This window comes from Saccopteryx leptura, chromosome 1 (genome assembly GCF_036850995.1).
Source record: "Saccopteryx leptura isolate mSacLep1 chromosome 1, mSacLep1_pri_phased_curated, whole genome shotgun sequence".
In the NCBI taxonomy this organism is placed as follows: Eukaryota; Metazoa; Chordata; class Mammalia; order Chiroptera; family Emballonuridae; genus Saccopteryx; species Saccopteryx leptura.
This window is the reverse complement of record NC_089503.1, coordinates 13,861,959-13,878,720: the sequence shown is the minus strand read 5'-3', so window position 1 is coordinate 13,878,720 and position 16,762 is coordinate 13,861,959. Positions and strand designations below refer to the sequence as shown.

The 16,762-nt window shown below is 35.6% G+C and overlaps 2 pseudogenes; both read right to left on the bottom strand.

The window, feature by feature from the left end:
* Positions 1–2,224: 2,224 nt before the first annotated feature.
* Positions 2,225–15,716, bottom strand: LOC136387910 (glycine N-phenylacetyltransferase-like; annotated as a pseudogene).
* On the bottom strand, positions 6,121–6,505 carry LOC136388586 (small ribosomal subunit protein uS8-like; annotated as a pseudogene).
* Positions 15,717–16,762: the final 1,046 nt, after the last annotated feature.

Genomic DNA, 16,762 nt, shown 5'->3' with positions numbered 1-16,762 from the left:
TTTTAAGTATATTCCCCTTCAGTTATCTGTATGTATAATATATTGGCAAGAGGATAGAAGGTCTGAGAAAGTTAAGTTTTCCTCTGAAATTGGGATACCCCCAAGTCCAAGGTGACAGACAGGGCCTGAGACCCCATTAACCTTTCTCAGAGCCCTAGTACATAATTTTAATAGTGGAGAATTTGGGAAAAGTTAATTACAGGAAAAAATCTCCATGTTTACATATATAATATAAAATATATAATATTTTTCCAAACAACAGATGGACTTTTTTACTTAAGGCAAATATGATTAAAATTTATATGTTATCTTCTTATATTTAATCAGTGTCTTGCTCAGTGAATACAAATAAAAAATTTTAACAAAATTGTTTCTTCTAATTATAAAGGTAATGTAAGATCATTGTTAAAGTTGAAAATTCAAAATCATATATAATATAATTACTCCAAAATTTTACCACCCTTGTGAAACACTATTAACATCTTTCTATATCTATGTAGATATATAATTCACATGTAATTTTAATCATATGAGTCTATAATTCCATTTACTACCTCTTACCTTTAACATTATATCAGCAAACTTCATAATCATTAAAAAATATTTTTAAACTTAACCTTAAGTCCACATATCTATCATAGGATGCAGGTATACCATAATTTATTGAACCATATTCTATTCTGCAAACTTAGGGTACTTACAGAATTTTACTATTATTAAAAAATAAATGGAAGGTCGTGGCCAGTTGGCTCAGTGAATGTAGCATCAGCTTGGCATGCAGATGTCCTGGGTATGATCCCTGGTCAGGGCACACACGAGAAGCGACTATCTGCTTCTCTTTCCCTCCCACTCTCCCTTCTTTATCTATTCCCCTTTTGCAGCTATTGGCTCAGGCACTGAGGATAGCTTGGTTGATTCGAGCATTGTCCCCATAGAAGATTTGCTGGGTGGATCACAGTTGGAGTGCATGAGGTAATCTGTCTCACTATCTCCCCTCCTCTCACTTAAAAAATTTTTTTATAATTTTTTTATAATCATATTGAATCTATAATTCCATTTACTACCTTTTACCTTTAATATTATATCAGCAAATTTCATAACCGTTAAAAAATATTTTTAAACTTAACCTTAATTCCGCATAATATCTATCATAGGATGTAGATATACTATAATTTATTGAACCATCTTCTATTCTGCAAACTTAGGGTGACAAGGTACTTAAATTCTCTTGCTCTGTATTCCATGAACACACTCTAAATAAGGATAAATATCTGCTGAAAAGAAAATAAATGGCACTACTAGAACAATGGGTGTGGGATTTCTTTACTGATTATGAATATTTTTTGTACTAACTAGTAAGGATATTTGGAAACCAGTGCAATGAGCCACACAGAGAAACACAAATACTACATGGTGTCACTTGTATGTGGAATCTAAAAAAAAAAAAATGTCAAGCTTATGGAAATGAGAGTAAAATGGTTGTTGCCAGGGAGGGTGTGAAAGATATAGAAAGAGGTTTTTGTTAAAGGCTACACACTGTCAGTTATAAGATATATATAAGTTCTTAGGTTCTAATGTAGAGCATGACGACTATATTTGATCACTGAACTTCTCTAAGAGAGTAGGTCATAAGCATTCTTACAAAAACAAAAGGAAGTTTGTTAGGTAATAAACGTGTTAATTAGTTTGAATGTGAGAATCTTTTCACAGTGTACTCATATATCAAATCATCACATTGCACATTTAATATGTTACAACTTTATCAGTTATACCTCAGTAAATCTTGTGTGGGGAAAAAGAAAGAATAATGAGAACAGAGGAGGGAAATTATTCTACCCATAATACTACATCTTGGCAAAACTAGCAAAATATGCCAGTTGACAACAACCCACGTGTCAGATAAGAGTCCAGGGGAAGCAGTCGGGCAGCATGCAGCTGAATATGGAGTCAGTGAGATCCAGAAGTGTAGGAAACAGAACATGACGAGAATTCACTACAGGAAGGTCTACACTTGCCAGGACTGCTGCACCCAAAGAGTAATCTATGAATGATTTGTTAGTAGGAGCTGTCTTAGTCCTGTTGACCATTTCCACTGCTGCCCCAGAGTCTAAATAACAAGAACTGCTCTGCTGCTGATCATCATTTTTTTTTCTTTCCACCCATACAGATGTTCTTTCTCCTACGTGACTGACCCACCCAACACACTCTTTTGTTCAGGGCTGCATCACAGGGGCTCACATTTCCACTGGTTCCAGCTGCAGGGGCTGGAAGAAATGTGCAGATTGCAATAGACTTTCTGTGTGGCTTTGTTGGTTCTGCCTGTATGGGTGTTTGAGGGGAAGTTGAGTTTCCCCAGAGCCTGGACAGTGGTACATATGAAATGGGACAGGAGACTATGGCCATGGTACTCAGGCATGGTGCCGGCCATTTTCATCTCGGCTGTCTGGTCCATCACAGCCCAGGACACAGGGGTGCCCTCAGCCCCAGCACACAGAAGGTGGGGAAGATCTGGATGCAGTGTTCGATGAGTCTCTGGCTCCTCTCATTGCCACCAACATGCCAGAATTTATTCACCAGGGAAGTATGAGTGACATCCAGGAATGAGAGTTTAAACATTTCATCATTGCTGTTGGAAACAAGGAAGAGTAACCCATGATATCACACACCCTGTGGAGTATAAAATAAGAGCACAAGTAAAGATACAGATTCTGCAGCAAGAATGCCTGGGTGCATGATCCAACTAGCTAAACAATCTTGAACAGGCAAAGTAATGTCTCTCTGCCTCCATTGTTTTTCTTTATAGAACAAGGATATCAAGAGCATCCTTGTCAAAAGACAGGTTATGAATGTGCTGTTGCATAAGTATAAGATTTGTGCCACACAAACAACAAGAATTACATAAAAATTAAGTATTGTTATTTTTGACATTGCCATAACTTTCTTTGGAAGATGGAGAAATTGCTATCACACCCATTTTCAGATAAGAAAAACAAATAAACAGAAAATAAACAAGTGCCCCATAGCACATGCTACCAAGCTGTTTGTAAATCCAGAGCTGAGAATCATGGACTCTTAGAATACTGGTGGCGGAGGGCCCCTGGCCACTGTGGGGAAGCTCAAGTCCATAGGGGGCAGTGATGTGGACTACAAGCAGCCTCTGGGGGACAGAATCAGAAGGTCTGAAGACTTCTGATATGGTCTAAAGGAGCTTCAGGAGGTGTCTTGGAAAGAGCCCACAAGTACAACTAGAAAATCAAGACTCAAACCCCAGTTACACCTGGGCCTTCCACTTGATCTGAGGAAGCTATTTCATCATTTGAACCCACTTCCATCAGGAAAAGGAAGATAATATCTCCTACCTTGTCTATCTCATGGGGTGGACCAAAAAAATCCAGTGAGATTACAGATTTGGAGGTGTCTTTCAAGTATATTGTGCAATGGAATGTGAATAAAAGCTTTTCCATGAAGAGTAACCCAGAGGGCCATGGGATTGGGCATCTCCATATCAAATATCCTTTATTGCTCAGTTTAATTCAGTGTTACACTAGCAATCAAAGGGGGGGTACATAATTTGTATAAATTCTCATTATTGGAAAATTTTTATACTGTGAATTCATTACATGAGATTTATCAAACATCTGTGTGTTGTGTTCTGGCCGTTGAGAATCTATCAATGAACAAAATAAGGAAGGCTCCTGCTCTTGGGAAGTGTGAAATATCCTAGGAGAGGATCAAACAACAAATAAGTAGGTCAATAAACAAATAAATTGATTTCATATCATAATAAATGCAATAAAGAAAACAAAAATTGGGTTATGTGATGAATAATTATGTGGTTTTAGAAATGGTACTCTGAGAAAAACTCTCTAACAAATGACATTTGATCATTTAACTGTCAAGAAAAAGACAAATACTTGAGAATCAGAGGGAAGGGCATTTGCATAGACAAAGAGCAAATGCAGTGGCCCAAAGGCATGTGTGAGTGTATGAAATCAAGTCACAGAAAATAGACCAGAGCTATAGGTGAGAGAAAGCAGGATGAACAAAATAAAGTCCAAGAGGTGATGAATGCCATGTCATACGAGATCTCGAAGGTCCATAAAACGCTTTAGCCTTTATTCAAGGTGAGCTGAGAAATATCAGTGACTTTTTAGTGGATGAACTAATATGACCCATGTTACATGCTAAAATAATCACTCTGGAAATAAACTGTGGAAGGCGAGAGTGAGTGTAGGAAGGGAAGTAATGAAAGACATGCATTGTGAGAGAATCACTTTTTCTTAACTCACACGACTCTGTGTCTATCAAATTTAAGAGGTAAGTTGTTTGCCTCTTGCAGGGAAGGGGTCAGTCTTCTTACTGTCATGGGTGAGATATAGAGGATGCATTGTGTTTGTTTAACCTCGACCAGTTAAGTGGCTGCAAGATTTTGTATCACCTCATCCAGGCTGGACCATGAACCTAGAAAGGGATAGAGTAAGGAGAGAAGTGAGATGCTACAAGAAGCTTTCCAGTGGAAGTCCACAGGATTTAAAGTCAGGCAATGCTGCTTCTGCTGTTGCCAATGACCATGTGACCTTGACCATGTCACTGTCTGAGCATGTTTTCTCTTGTGCAAAACACACATAACACTAGAAATCCTAACAATATTACTGTGAAGTCAAAAGAGAAGTGATGTTTTAAAAATTGTAGCCAAATTTGTATAGGCACATACTATATGCCCAGGTATTGGTTTAATACCACATTTCATTCTTACTTTGATGCTATGTTTTATATACTTTTATTATCCTCATTTTTTATACATGAGAAAACTAAATAATGGATAAGTTGCATCACTTGCTCAAGATCACAAAGCAAGTGACTGGAAAACAAGGATGCCACTCTAAAAAATGACTCTGTAAGGCATGCTCATAACCATGGCAGTTGTCCTTGTGACCTTGCAGGTGCTTTAGAGCACAAGGAGCTGTCATTCTTATACAAGGAATGGAAGGCCACATGGGGAGCTCCAATCTTATGCTCAGTCATCCTGATGCATCCTGAATATGACTGCAGAAGATATTCTCAGCTAACTAGAAATTGCATTACTCATAGTTTCTTATATTAATTCCATAATTTAAAATATATCAATTCTACTCCTCTGAAGAAATAGGTAGTGGCAGCTGATAGAGGGAATGAACATCAAGCTGAGTGTCAAGGGGCTTGGTAGAAAGGGAGTAAAAGTAATAGGGGGATAGGCTCCAGGTGAAAAGTGAGCCCGAAGGTTAGCAGTCCCAGCAACCCTCACACATCCCATATTTCTTACTTACTCTGCACCAGTAAATGTTGTCTCCAGTTGATGACATCTGATATACCAACGGATTCTTGACAGCTCTTGGGATCTTTAGAATAGAGTTGGTAAGTGTTGGTATACTGATCAAAGTCATCTGTCATCTCCTGTTTGATTGAGTAATGTGGGATAAATCAAATTAATTATACCAGTGATTGAAATAGTTGAGTTTAGGAATTTCACTATACTTTAATATTTTACAAACTTAATATATAAGAGATAGGATTATTAAAAAATGAAAGGATTTAGGCCCTGACCAGTTGGCTCAGTGGTAGAGCATTGGCCTGGCATGTAGGAGTCCCAGGTTCGATTCCCAGCCAGGGCACACAGGAGAAGCACCTATCTGCTTCTCCACCCCTCCCCCTCTCCTTCCTCTCTGTCTCTCTCTTCCTCTCCCGCAGCCAAGTCTCCATTGGAGCAAAGTTGGCCCGGGCACTGAGGATGGCTCCATGGCCTCTGCCTCAGGTGCTAGAATGGCTCTGGTTGCAACAGAGCAATGCCCCAGATGGACAGAGCATCGCCCCCTGGTGGGCATGCCGGGTGGATCCTGGTCGGGCGCATGCGGGAGTCTGTCTGACTGCCTCCTTGTTTCCAACTTCAGAAAAATACACACAAAAAAAAATAAAAAAAATTTAAAAAATGAAAGGATTTAGACAACAGCAACACAACAAAGGTAGAATAACTAACTGAAAAGTGTTACACAAAAGTACATTAATACTCAGCATTAATACTACTGACAATCTGTGCTTATTTTGTCCATTGAGGCATTTTATTTGCACATATATATTACATCCCTAGAAAAAGAATCCCAGGATTTTCACTCCTGTGTATTTGTTTCTTGCTTCTTCGTGGTCTGTGTCGCCTGCCGAGGTTAGCCGTACAATGAAACCAAACTGAAGAGATGGAACAGGTCGTTCTGCCATTTTTCTATATTTGAGTAGCACATCCAGTTTGGGGCTGGTTACACTTTTTTTAACCTGCCTATGAGGCTCACAACAATTTTCCCAGCTCTGTGGTCATCGATAATTTCAATTTCACCAATGTAACCATGTTTCATCATTACAGTTAGAAACCAGACAATGGCTTTGAGCACAGCCTAATAAGAACTTGGCATTTGCCTTTCTTTCTAACATTGTTGATACTCCTGAGAGCTGCAGCCAGAACATTCATACACACCATAGGGTGTGGCACAGACTGATGGTGGAAAGAGCAACAATCTCTGCTTTGAAAATCAAATTTTTTTTAATTTTTAATTTTTAGATTCCAATAATCTTTATTTTGTATTTTCTTTAGTTTGGTATTTTCTAAAAAGCACTATACATTTAAATTTTATTTGTAAATGTTTTATATGAAAATGATATCATATGGTTACATATTATTGCATGGTAAGTTTTTGCTTTCTACCTTCTAACATGCTTATAACATACTTGTATTTATAGTATTTAAAATGTATTAACTACTTTATCTGAGTAATTCTATTCTTATTTTTTTAATTACAGCTGATATTTAATATTATTTTGTACTAGTTTTACATATACAGCATAGGCATTAGACAACCATACACTTTATAAAGTGATCCCTTGATATTTTCAGTACCCACCTAGCATGAGACATAGTTATTACAATATTATTGACTATATTCCCTGTGACCATTTTGTAACTAATAATCTGTACTTCCTAATCCCTTCAGCTTTTTCACCCAGTCTCCCAGACCCACTTCCCTCTGGCTAACATCTATTTATTCTCTGTATCAAGAGTGTTTTTCTATATTGTTTGTTTATCTATTCTGCTGTTTCGATTTCACATATCAGTGAAATAATATAGTATAGTATTTGCTTTCTCTGATTGACTTATTGAACTTAGTATAATACCCTGTAGGTCTACACAGGGTAATATAACACCACAAATAATAAGATTGTTTCCATTTTATGGCCAGTTAATATTGCATTATAAGTAAGTACCACCACTTTTATATCCACTCATCTATTGATGGGCGCTTGGGTTATTTCCCTATCTTGGTTATTGTAAATGCTGCCGCAATAAATACAGGGGTGCATATATACATTCAATTTAGTGTTTTAGGGTTTTGGATATATGCCCAGAAGTGAAACTGATGTCAGTTCTGAAGCCAGTTCTGATATGGTTTGTGTATGATGTTGTATAAAAAGCATTTAATCGGACCCCCAGTTAAAGAAGCTGAAGCTTTTGCAGTAATATTTCATTGGAGTTGAAATAGAAATTGTTTATGGGCTTTTGGTGTCTCATTTCTGACTGTCTCACCTAAAGAAGAAAACCAGTCTTGTATTTATTAAGCCCAGTATAAAAATCAAAGTCTAGATATTCTGTGCCACGATTGAGCCCATATCAAACCAAATGGCTTGTTGAGCTTCACATCCTCTCCAACACTTGTTTTTTGGTTATCAAATTGATGATAACCATTCTAATAAGTGTGAGGTGATATCACATTGTGGTTTTAATTTGCATTTTTCTGATGATTTGTGATGTTGAATATCTTTTCATATGCCTATTGGCTGTCTGTATGTCCTCTTTGGAGAGGTATCTTTTCTGGTCATTTTTAATTGGATTATTTTCCTTTTACTGTTGAATTGTATGAGTTCTTTATGAATTTTGGATATTAACCTCTTACCATCAATATCCTTGGTACATATCTTTCCCATTAGTAGATTGTCTTAATATTTAGTTGATGGTTTTCTTTATTGTGAAAAAATATTTTTAATTTGATTTAGTCCCATTTGTATATATATATTTTTTGTTTCCTTCGCCCAAGGAAGTATATCAAAAAAATATTGCCAAAAGAAATGTCTGTTTTTTGTTTTGTTTTGTTTTGTTTTAGCAAGAGAGAGAGAGATAGGGAGAGAAAGGGAGACAGACAGGGACAAATAGACAGGAAGGAGAGAGATGAGAAGCATCAGCTCATAGTTGCAGCACCTTCGTTTTTCATTGATTGCTTTTTCATATGTGCCTTGATCAGGGGGTTCCAGCTGAGCCAGTGACCCCTTGCTCAAGCCAGTGACCTTGAGTTCAAGCCAGCAACCATGGGGTCAGGCTATGTTGCCATGCTCAAGCCAATGACACTACACTCAAACCAGATGAGCCTGCACTCAAGCTGGCAACCTCAGAGTTTCTAACCTAAGCCCCTGGCATTCCAGGTGGACATTCTATCCCAGGGGTCCTCAAACTTTTTAAACAGGGGGCCAGTTCACTGTCCCTCAGACCGTTGGAGGGCCGGACTATAAAAAAAACTATGAACAAATCCCTATGCACACTGCATATATCTTATTTTAAAGTAAAAAAACAAAACGGGAACAAATACAATATTTAAAATAAAGAACACGTAAATTTAAATCAACAAACTGACCAGTATTTCAATGGGAACTATGCTCCTCTCACTGACCACCAATAAAAGAGGTGCCCCTTCTAGAAGTGCGGCGGGGGCCGGATAAATGGCCTTAGGGGGCCGCATGCAGCCCACGGGCCGTAGTTTGGGGACCCTGTTCTATCCAATGCACTCAGGCAGAAATGTCTCAGATTTTCCTTTGTATTTGTTATTTTAATATTTTTATTATTTTGAGTCTTACATTTCAGTCTTTAATGCATTTTGAATTTATTCTTGTATATTGTATAAAAAGGTTGTTTTGTTTCATTTTTCTTGCATGTATTGTCCAATTATTCCAACACCATTTTTTGAATAGACTGTCTTTACAACATTGTATGCCCTTGCCTCCTTTGTTACAGATTAATTGACCATAGAAACATGGGTTTATTTTACTCTCTATTCTGTTCCATTGATCTATGTATCTGTTATCTTTTTTTATGCCACAGCCATGCTGATTTGATTATATAGCCTAGTAGTATAACTTGATATCAAGAGCATGATACTTCCAACTTTGTTCGTCTTTCTCAAGATTGTTGTAGCTACTCAGTGTCCTTTGTGGTTTCATTTAAACTTTTAGGATATTTGTTCAAGTTCTGATAAATACACCACTAGTATTTTATTAGGAATTGCATTGAAACTGTAGATTGTTTTGGGTAGTATAGACATTTTAATGATGCTAATTTCTTATCCATGAATATAGAATATGCTTCTATTTATTTGTATCTTCCTCAATTTCTTTTGTTAGTGTCTAATAATTTTCCAAGTACAGGTCTTTTACCTCCTTGGATATGCTATCATAAATAAAACTGATTTCTATGAAACAATTGAGAATGAACTCAAAAGAATAATCCCCTTCACGATTGCAACAAAAAAATAAAATATTTAGGAATAAACATAACAAAGAATGTAAAGGACTTATATAATGAAAACTATAAACCATTGTTAAGGGAAATCGAAAAAGATATAATGAGATGGAAGACTATTCCTTGTTCTTGGTTAGGAAGAATAAATATAATCAAGATGGCTATATTACCCAAAGCAATATACAAATTTAATGCAATTCCCATCAAACTTCCAATGACATTTTTTAAAGAAATAGAGCAAAAAAATCATCAGATTTATATGGAACTATAAAAAACCCCAAATAGCCAAAGCAATCCTAAAGAAAAAGAATGAAGCTGGGGGCATTACAATACCTGACTTCAAACTATATTATAGGGCCACGACAATCAAAACAGCATGGTATTGGCAGAAAAATAGACACTCAGACCAATGGAACAGAATAGAAAGTCCAGAAATAAAACCAAATATATATAGTCAAATAATTTTTGATAAAGGGGCCAACAACACACAATAGAGAAAAGAAAGCCTCTTCAATAAATGGTGCTGGGAAAACTGGAAAGCCACATGCAAAAGAATGAAACTGGACTACAGTTTGTCCCCCGTACTAAAATTAACTCAAAATGGATCAAAGATCTAAACATAAGACCTGAAACAATTAAGTACATAGAAGAAGACATAGGTACTCAACTCATGGACCTGGGTTTTAAAGAGCATTTTATGAATTTGACTCCACAGGCAAGAGAAGTGAAGGCAAAAATTAATGAATGGGACTACATCAGACTAAGAAGATTTTGCTCAGCAAGAGAAACTGATAACAAAATAAACAGAAAGCCAACTAAATGGGAAATGATATTTTCAAACAACAGCTCAGATAAGGGCCTAATATCCAATATATACAAAGAACTCATAAAACTCAACAACAAACAAACAAACAATCCAATAAAAATATGGGAAGAGGATATGAACAGACACTTCTCCCAGGAAGAAATACAAATGGCCAACAGATATATGAAAAGATGCTCATCTTCTTTAGCTATTAGAGAAATGCAAATCAAAACTGCAATGAGATACCACCTCACACTTGTTAGATTAGCTATTATTAACAAGACAGGTAATAGCAAATGTTGGAGAGGCTGTGGAGAAAAAGGAACCCTCATCCACTGTTGGTGGGAATGTAAAGTAGTACAACCATTATGGAAGAAAGTATGGTGGTTCCTCAAAAAACTGAAAATAGAACTACCTTATGACCCAGCAATCCCTCTACTGGGTATATACCCCAAAAACTCAGAATCATTGATACGTAAAGACACATGCAGCCCCATGTTCATTGCAGCATTGTTCACAGTGGCCAGGACATGGAAACAACCAAAAAGCCCATCAATAGATGACTGGATAAAGAAGATGTGGCACATATACACTATGGAATACTACTCAGCCATAAGAAATGATGACATCGGATCATTTACAGCAAAATGGTGGGATCTTGATAACATGATACGAAGCGAAATAAGTAAATCAGAAAAAACCAGGAACTGCATTATTCCATACGTAGGTGGGACATAAAAGTGAAACTAAGAGACATTGATAAGAGTGTGGTGGTTACGGGGGGGGGGGGGGAGGGGGGAAAGGGAGAGGGAAAGGGGGAGGGGGAGGGGCACAAAGAAAACTAGATAGAAGGTGACAGAGGACAATCTGACTTTGGGTGATGGGTATGCAACATAATTGAACGACAAGATAACCTGGACTTGTTATCTTTGAATATATGTATCCTGATTTATTGATGTCACCCCATTAAAAAAATAAAATTATTTAAAAAATAAATAAATAAATAAAACTGATTTCTTAGTTTCCCTTTATGGTAGTTCATTATTGATTGATAAAAATGCAACAAATGTTATACTATTTTGTATCCTGTTATGTCATTAAATTCATTTATCAATTTTAGTAGTTATTTAGTGGGATTTTTAGGGTTTTCTATAAAGTAAAGACATATGCAAATAATTTTTTTATTTTTCTTTCCAAATTAGATTTTTTTTTCAATTCTTTTTCTCTTATTGCTGCAGTTAGGAGTTCCAGACCTATGTTGAAACAGAGTAGTGAAAGTACACATTCCTGTCTTGTTTCTAACCTTGAGGGACATGCTCTCAGTTTTTCTACATGTAATATGTGTTAACTATGGGTTTTTCATATGTGAGTTTGAGTGATTTTTAAAAGTCTGGTACTGAAAATATATTTCCAAATACAGACATTGCAATTTGCTCTTTATATTTCCTGAACATTATTCATATTTAACATTACATATTTTGAATTGTTATTTTCTCTGCTCAGAATGTACTGTCTGTTTTTGTCAACTTGTCAAAAATCTATTTATATTCAAAATTCAGTTTGGGTAAAATGTTTACCAGGAAGGCTCTCTGATCCTGTCCCTGCGTACCTTAACATCTATCATTTTAATTATCTCTTGGCCAGTGCTGCTTCTGTAGCTTGCATGTTCTTGAATGTTTTTGTACATTTTTACATCCTGTTGCAATTTATTAGCTTACCTATCTTTTCTTCCAAGCTGTAAGCTCTCCTTGAGGACAAAGATTTGTTCATCATCACTGTTATTCATTTCTGTATCTCCTGGGTCTACATGGCCGGGTGCATGTTAGGCACTTATAACCAAAAAAAAAAAAAAAAAAGTATACTTCTACATCTAGCATCTTACCTGCTCCTGAGAATGAACAACCACTATAGTAAAATCAGGCCACTTGTCTACCAGGGCCTTTAGCTTGAATGAGTTTCCTTGGCTTATGTGGAAAACAATTCCATAAACCTGTAGTATCACGAGAATGTAAGAGGGTCAACTTATTAGGAAGGGGTGGCAAAAGGGATTGATCAAGACAAAGATTATTTCTATGAAATCAGAGTACGTAACTGGCAGGGTACCTACTTTAACAGTCTTAGGTTACTATTTTATTACTGCAATGGAAATAGACTTCTGGGTCAAACCATAAGAATATTATATGGATATAGTTAAATATTTAGATACATAAAATAAATTAATTAAAAATTATTTCCTTTCACATTATAGAATTTAGTGACATATCTTTCCATTTTATTCTACCTTTTAACATATTCACATGCAATTTTTAAATAATGAAATGACCTAATATATATGTGTTTAACACGTAACTTTTTCTGCACACACACGGAAACATACACAAAATATACAATGGACACATTATAATGTTAATAAACACAAATCTATATCATCATTTTTCCCCTTTTTTTCTTTCAGATTTTTTTTTATGTATTCATCTTAGATAGGGGAAAGAGAGAGGGAAGAGTCAAGGAGCAGGAAGCATCAATTCCCATATATGCCTTGACCAGGCAATCTAGGGTTTTGAACTGGTGACTTTAGCTTTCCAGGTCAACGCTTTATCCACTGAGCCACCATAGGCAGGCTGACATCATCATTTTTAATGGTTACATTTAATAACATTCATTATAACAAAAGAATTCTAATTTAATATTTTTCTATCTTCTATTGCTGGTCATATCAGTTTTTTCTAATTTTTTATTTTTCAAGGAACATTTATTTAGCAAAAATCTTTGCAAATATGCTTGTTATTACAAATTTTTGAAGCGGAATTTCTGAGTCAAAGTTGAATCATTGTTTAAAGATTTTTTTTTTCTTTACTCATATCTCCAAATTGGTTCCTAGAAAGGTTAACTGAGCTCCTGATTATTTAATAAATAGAGAAGAATATTATGTTTGGTGACCAAAAACCAAGAATATCACCATTGGGCAGTCTGTTTACAGCTTTCCACACACATCTGTTCAAACTGGTGCCATCCAATAGAACACTGAAGTCTCTAAGAAAGACCTTCCAGGCTGAAAGGAGCCCTGTAGTTGTGAGGAGAGAAAAAACACAAGGGCAATGCCAGGACCAGACCTCAAATATTTTAATACGCTAAAAGATTCGTTAGCAGATGATATTGAAAGATGCCAAAGACCAGAACCAATAGAATAATGAGTAGTTCAATGACCAAAGACCATACATAATTTGCCCTGTGCTTTCCTATCCTTACCATGAAATGTTTATGCCAGACTAAGAAGAAGGAGAAGAAGGCAAATTTTGACTTTACTAAGTTTCTATAAAATTATTAAATATCTGCCCTCAGGAAAATATATGTATATAAAATGTAGTTTTAGGGAATAGAAGAGGTTAAAAAATTTAAACCTTAGAGTTTAGAGTGATAGTCAGATACACTAGATTAAAAATAATTAAAAGTACTTCTCTTTTCTCTGCACATGGTAGTATCACTAACCTAGGATCTAATATGGAGGCTTACTTTGCCTTTCAACAGAGTTGGGTTAAGAGTAGTTGCAAGAGTTTTTTCAAAAAAGTTAAGATGCACTTAACACAAAAAGAACCATTCAAACACCAGAGATCATCCGATAGGCTATAGAGTGTGGAATAAAAATTTCACCTGAAAAACTTCCAAAGAAGTCACTGACGATAAAAATGTCTTAGTTTGTAGAGCCCCAAACTGATTTAATACTTCTCTTTAAAAAACAAAAGATTCATTTTCTGTAAGAGGTGTTAATTCAGTATATTGGATTGCCAGCTGAAGACATTTAAGTGTTAATATAGACATATGTTAGGTGATGCCTACCAAAACAGATGATTTCAGTTTTAGCTGAGTTGATATGAAGTCATTCTTCCTGATAGTAAATAAAAGATAAAGCAAGGTTCATTTAAACCATATTTAGTAAAGAAAAGTCTGATTAATTTCTTTTCCATAAATGTAGCCACCCTAATTAAAGGTAGTATGTCCCTTTGGACAGGAGTGTGAGAAAGATTGACAGTATCTATTTTTGACTGATTCTTCCTTAAGGGCACCCATTCTTCCTTTTATCAAAGAGTTCTAGGTCTGTTACCTGGCTGATGTCTGGGATTTAATTAAGAAGCAGTGATTCTCTGTATGATTCAAGTAAGACCTTTGAGTTTGTGTAAAATACGTGGAGTAATTTCTTATACTTAGTAACTATTCAAGAAGTATTAGCTATTAATTTGATCACATCATTTTATTTAATTCTCCCAACAGCTCTGTGAGGTAATGGTAACCCTGTAAATGGTTGAGGAACATCCATTAAACAGTATTGACTTCCTGATTTTACTCATTTTACACGCAAGAGCACTGAGGTTTATAGATGTTTAACTTTTGCAGTGTTCCTGGGAAAACAGTGAAGTGTGGGACCACAGCAGTCTGACTCCAGACCTTGTGTTCTAGACAGCTGCCCTACCCTACTTCAGTCAGAAGGATCAGTTATATGGGTTTATATTAAATGTCCGTGGCTTAGTCTACAAAGATCCTTACACAAGGTGTCAGAGCATCAGGAAATGTCAGTGACCTTGGATAATTTATGCTTGGGTAAATTATGGGTAAAGTGTTGATAATAGTATGTCCTTATTTATGAAAATAGCATTTTTTATTCCTGTTAATATTCTAGTCCTTTTGCAACATGTATTATTCCAAGACAGCAACAACGACAACAACAAAAACCTTTATATGGTACAATACTATTGATCCATTTCTAAAACTAAAATTTCTCTCTCATCCCATATTAAAGATAATCCATTTGGGTTTTGACAGCATAGATATTAACCTGTTAATCATTTCAAAGAAGATCACAATTGTTAAATTTTCAGCCATCATTAGATTGTTTAGAAATAATAATTTAAATATTAATGTGTGAGTTTCAGACAACTTTGCAGTTCTGGAAAGATTTTCATTGTTATCTGACACAATTCTTAGACAGGCATCAGGGAACAGTTTGGGGTTATCACACAGTAAAATCATAGTGGGTTCAAATCAAAGTATTGCCACTCACTACTACTATGATCTTGGTCAAGTTATATAATTGAGCCTCCAGTTACTCTATGGTTACATGGATATAACATACCTGCAAGAGGATATAAACTAAATGAGATGCAAGTTGAGTGAGCATCTGGCCCAGAACATGTGGTCAGTGAATGCTAATTCTCTTTCCACCATTTTCATAGGCAGTTGCTAATCATTTTTTCCCTAAGAGGGTTCCACTCACACCTTTAAGGATTTCTGTAGCATCTGCAACACTTGTAGGCCTTTTAATTGGAACATCTTGGCAGGTACCTTAGACTACAGAGGGGATTAAGAAATATTGAAAAATGGGAAGTGCTAGAAAATATGCAAAAAGACAAAAGAGACACAGTGGGCAGTTATAGTTCATGGTCCAGACTTTATTCCAGCCATTTCATTCTTGCTCAATTCACTAAACTCCTCACTAAATCCAAGGAGGGATACGTCTGGCAGAAAGCACAGATGCCTATTTCTGAAATCATTTTTAATATTTTTAACTTTAAAAAATATTTAAACTTTAAAAAATATGTCTAAAATTATTATTTTGATTTTTGCATCATACAGAATTCCAATAATTAAGTAGTCTCAAAACCAGAATGAGCATCCTTTGAAATGAAGTTTCTATTTATGACAAGTTTGACTTTGCTAATTAGAAACTATATGACATTGGGCAAGTTACTCAACTCCTTTATTGCTTGGCTTTCTCATCTATAAATGATAATGATGTAGTACCTGTCCCATAGAGTACTTGGACAATTAAATAATTAAGTACATGCAAGGCTCTTAGATCAGTGTCTAAGACACAGGATGCACTCAACTAAAGATTATAATTATTATTATCATTTTATTATTATCATCAATATAAGCAACAGTTAACCCACACTGTCATCCAAAACTTCATTGAGTGACTCTTCTTTTGCACAAGAATTTGTGGTGAGGATTAAATGGGAGGTAATCCATGTAATCTGACACATAGCAAATGAGATAATAAATTTTAAGTCTTAGCGTGCCTGGCATGGAGTAGTATTCAGTATGTGTTAGCCATTTTTATTATTGTTGTTTAGATTAACTGAGATATAACTTACATACAATAAAATTTTTATTATTGTTGTTTAGATTAACTGAGATATAACTTACATACAATAAAATTTACCAACTTTTAGTAAATACTTTATAAGTTTTCAAAGAACGAGATCTTCCAGAACAGATCCTCAAAACCATACTGTGTATAGTCCTTTTTTCTAAGGGACAAAATCATAAGAAAGAAAATTTTTGATTAGCAGTGATAGTAACCAAAGATAAATTGG